The 4,867-nt window shown below is 34.3% G+C and overlaps 1 long non-coding RNA gene across 1 annotated transcript; it reads left to right on the forward strand.

Annotated features, from left to right (window-relative positions):
• Positions 1-18: 18 nt before the first annotated feature.
• On the forward strand, positions 19-397 carry LOC109589074 (uncharacterized). The gene is made up of 2 exons (XR_002188509.1): positions 19-172; positions 222-397. It is a non-coding gene; the product is annotated as an uncharacterized LOC109589074 (long non-coding RNA).
• The last annotated feature ends 4,470 nt before the right edge of the window (positions 398-4,867 follow it).

The following is a 4,867-nucleotide window of genomic DNA, read 5'->3' on the forward strand; positions in this document are numbered from 1 at the left end:
TGTACACTGGTAGTGATGAGTGCCAGATGTGGCGCTTATAGTATATTCGCAAGTAAAGCTATCTAAGGAACAGAGGGAGTACCTCCAGTCTCAACTGGAACACTACTCATTTACTTGTGGATCAGATCTCTCCAATATGGAGAACACTCTGGAGGACTTTCCTTTTGTATATGTAAGGAGTCTACATTGTTTTGATTCGATTGAGCGATTATACTATTTAGCTGGATACTCACCTATCTGCATCTATTGTGCGAGTGATGTCTCTACTAGTGATTCAGCACATTATCCACAGTGTCAGTTGTGTATTAATAAGAACCGTACTTTGGTGAAGAGAAAGACTTAGTATTTTTTTACCTTTTGTTAAACGAGGATGCTTTGTTAAGAATAAATTTTTTAATTAATTTTTATTAAGATAATAAGATAATAAGATAATAAGTTGCCCCACCTTCATAAATAATATTATTCATGATCTGTAATGGGAAACTAATAATCTAGTTGGAAGGGCCTAAACAGAAATGAGATTAAATCAGGAAAAATGACAATAAAATAAGAAACACACTTCAGCCATACATGTAGAGTACAAGTCAACAATGATTTTAATTAAATAAACCAGTCTTATAGTGTTACAGTCCTTAGTTCCTAAGCCCAGTCTATAGATCTTCAGTATATGAATGAGAGATCAGTCCTTGAGATGATGAGTTCAGCCTCAGGTCCACAACCTATAATAAAAAATAAGAAATGACTAATTATTATTAATACTGACATTATGCTGATTCTAACAAAAAAAATTAATTTTGAGATATGCAGCAATTTTTAAAATAGTAAATTTCCTGAAAAAAGCAAAAGCTAAAGTAAAAGCACATGGTTTTTCCCGAAAATGGCTACAAGATCAGAACCAATTTTGTTACATTTTCTGATACATTACACATGTACTTAGGTTATGTAAAAAGCTTGAGGAAATTCTGACAAATATTAATTTTTTCGAGCTATTATACCATTTAAAAAAAATTATTCCAATTTGTACCTCCAATTTGTACTACCTTTATTATCACTTACAAAGTATGTTTTTTAGCCAAAATTGATGCTACTTTTTAAAATTTTTCAAAAATCAAAATATTTAACAGAATCATCTCAAACTTACTATGCAATATAAGTGTATGTATAATTATGCATGATATATATAACTGAAAAAAATGCAAAAAATTTTGCTTTTCAAATTTGGTGAAATTTGGCTTGTGACCCTTATACAATATAGTACAGCGACTTTTAACCACTTTAAAACCCAAAACCCTAAACCTAGAATACCTAAAAACAAGCGTAACAGGGTAAAAAATATTCCTATAATTGATTTCACCACCTTGCAAGTACAACTTGGTCATTATTAAGACTTATAGAGGCTCTCTCTACCTTATAATGCTTCTAGAGAAGTCTTTAGACAGTATCTCTATGCTCTCTTGCTGTTAGAAAGCTCTTAACTTTGTCCCATGTGTAAGCCGCCATTTTGTTTGCCGTGGCCACACCCACTCACTTAAAGGAGCGTGGGCGGGTGGTTGCTAAGGCTTGTTATTTCTCCAATACAACATGTATAGAAGAAATGTAAGTGTGGACATACAAATAAATAAATAAATAAATATATATATATAGATAGCGCGACCGTGAAATCAATTATAGGAACGACCTGGGGGCGTAGCCCCCAAGGTCGTTAATAAGAATCCTAAACCTAAGAACCTAGTAAATCATTAATATTCATGATGGTAACATCATCAATTAACTTTTAATAATTAATTGAGGTAGGACCTAAACTGCAATGGAGCCAAATATAATTTTGATCGGAATCAGCTCAAACCTTCTACACAATATAAGTACATGTATATGCATCAGGAAAATTATAAATTGAAGGTTTCTCTTATCTTTAATATTGACAAACTTGACAAGTGACCCTGTACTAATACTATACTCATAAAATATTTATTCAATATTAAATGATAGTATGCACTGGTATTAAATATTATCAGTAACTGGTTTGAAAAATTTACTTTATTTCAAAACTAAGTTCGTCAAGTCATGCCTACAAATCCAGGTGTGTAAAATGGTTCCTAATGATTGTTGAATAGTAGATTCATTCCAATGGATCAGAGACTGATACTGAGTACTATTGTTAAGTCTTCAGAGGATGATATCACATGCAGTCTTCTAGAAGCACAAGGACGCCGAGCACACGTGTATACACGTGGGTACACGCCGCCCACTATAATGATTATTGTTAGACACGCCCTATCACTTTTAGAAAGAGACGTACTGCTCAAGCTGCTGCTGCTAACTGTTTTGTTGTCTCACTTTTCAGCATCTTAACACTGTACTAAACATGGCTACTCGTAGAACTCCAGTAAGTATATGTAGTATTAGTAGAGGATATGATTAATGTATTGTGTTAGTGAAGATAAAATGTGTACTGTTGATGAGTGTTTGATCTGGAGCGGGATCATACCTCGGATCATACCCTCAGCCTATACAGTCTCTCCTTTATGTACAATATAATACCCACTATATATACACTAACTATAGTTTGCATACATGTATATACTGTACATGTGTAGCTTACCATTTTCATGGCAACATACTATCTACGTTTATCTACATGTACATGTATTATTGCATTCACCAAACAAGTTACCGTATAGCGGGAAATTTTGGAGGGAATTAAATTTTGTGAATTTGGCGTTTTGATAGCCATTCGCCAAAATAAAAATTTGCCATTTCAAGACATTATACGCATGCTCAATGCACGTGGTCACCAATTCGCCAAATTAAAATCCGCCAATTGCCAAAATTTAGCAATTCACCAAATTTTAGCCTTTCCAAAATTTTCCGCTATACGGTACTGTAGTGAGCTGACTCATCCTGACATCACATCAGAACTTATAAATATTCATGAACTATCTTTGTATATAATGCATGCTGTGTATTATTATAATCAGTGTTTGGGTGTTAACATGAGGCATCGTTAGCTCTGTCACTAGTGCAGCAATCCTGCCTGCCTTCATGCTAGCCACTAGCCAGCACTCATTCATAGCACTAATTTTATTTGCTATATTACTCTAGTTCAGATATCATAGGTTTGTCCACTTATTGCTGACCGGTGCTGTACATGGTGTGGCATGTATCATTGTTTCCAATAATACATGTAGAGTTAATATTTCCTCTTGTACCTTATGATAGCATACAGTGTGTTACCAGAGCTAGTGGTACTGTATATCAGGCAGAGTTTCATGTAGTTCTTTCCATTCTCATTCCTTGTAAAATGAATATTCTCCAACTGAAAATAAGTCATTCCCTCATGTTACGTGTACAAAATGACAGCTCAGAACTTAAATTAAACAAAACTGATCTAAAATAAATAAAGAATGGTCCCAATGAAGTATCCTAGTGTAGAGTATTGTGTGTGGTAATAATAATTCATTGATATTATAATGATATTCATATATTCCTTAGAGGGAAGGGTGGAGTCACTGAACAGTGTCCATAATAACTTTTATTGAGCACTAATTTTCATTTGTTTCGTTGGTCAAAATTTTGAATGAAAATTTTAGAAAATGAAAATTTGTTCTTTCTAAAATTCTGCTGTACGATAGATCCTCTTTTCATTACAGCCAACTTCTTATGAATGTTGTTGGAATGTTGTTGGCTGTAGAATTGACCTTTACCAGCTGCACATACATGTATTTGTACATGTACTTGGGAAAGTTGTGTCTTGCGAAGGAAAGTTGGGAAAGTTGCAAATTGCTCCTCATCACCAAAATGTTGTAACTTAATAAAGTACTCTGAGTTAGTTACTAAGTACTTAATGAAGACTTNAGTAACGCAGTAGCGTTACTAAGTAGGATTCGCCTCCAAACAAAATGGCTGCCACGACTTTTGCAGCCTTGCTATACCGGGAAAACGAGCTCTTATGCTTACCAGACTTTATAGAGGACCTTATCTTGACCAGAGGACTCCATTGGTACCCATAGCGTGGCTCTAGACCTTGTCTAAGAGAAAAACCAAAAATCGGCGAACAGGCCGTTTCGTTCAGCCACCTTTTTTCATCTTCATCATCAAGTCAGAAGTCCTGTCAATCCAGTTGTCGGTGTGTATCTCAGTATCAGTTGGTGCTACAGGGATAATTTTTGCATCAATCTACTCCAACAGTTTATGCACAGGTCCATGTCCCATCAAATCATTCTTCAAGTAAGGAAAAAGAGATACTGTGACTGCTGGATCGAGCCATCTTAGCTGCATGCCGCCATTTTGTTAATTAAAGAAGCTTGCCATGTGCTCCAAAATTTGGGTGTGGTCGCGCATGCTCAGATCTGCAGCTCTGGAAGAAGCAAGTTATTTTTTACCAAGCTATGCTTGGAATCAACTTACTGCAATACTTTAGTGGAGGTTTCCAGCTAAAAGAAGGTATTGATTTTACATGTTACTGTTTTATCAAGTGTGTTATTTTATTTTATTTTAAAAAACAAACAATTAATTAATGTTATGACTTATGATATGCAATGATAATTATGAACTTGACAACAGCCTGGAAGAACAGGAATAGCAGGGAAGATGGACACTCTTAGCTCACAGATTCTTGAACAAGGACTTGTGTCAAGACTAGTATTAGTTTCACTTGTCATCAGGATAGTTGATATTCCTTCAGCATGTCTATTCAATTCTGTCTCTCATAAATGTTATAACAATGATAATAATAATAATAAAGAAAATTATTGTTTGTGTAAAATCAACAAGTATCACAATTGCAACTAAAGAAATACTATAAATATTATTTTAAAAAATCAACACAAACAAGAACATAAAAAATTAAAAAAAACAAGATAAAGTA

This window comes from Amphimedon queenslandica, unplaced genomic scaffold (assembly GCF_000090795.2).
Source record: "Amphimedon queenslandica unplaced genomic scaffold, v1.1 AMPQUscaffold_11654, whole genome shotgun sequence".
Classification (NCBI taxonomy): domain Eukaryota; kingdom Metazoa; phylum Porifera; class Demospongiae; order Haplosclerida; family Niphatidae; genus Amphimedon; species Amphimedon queenslandica.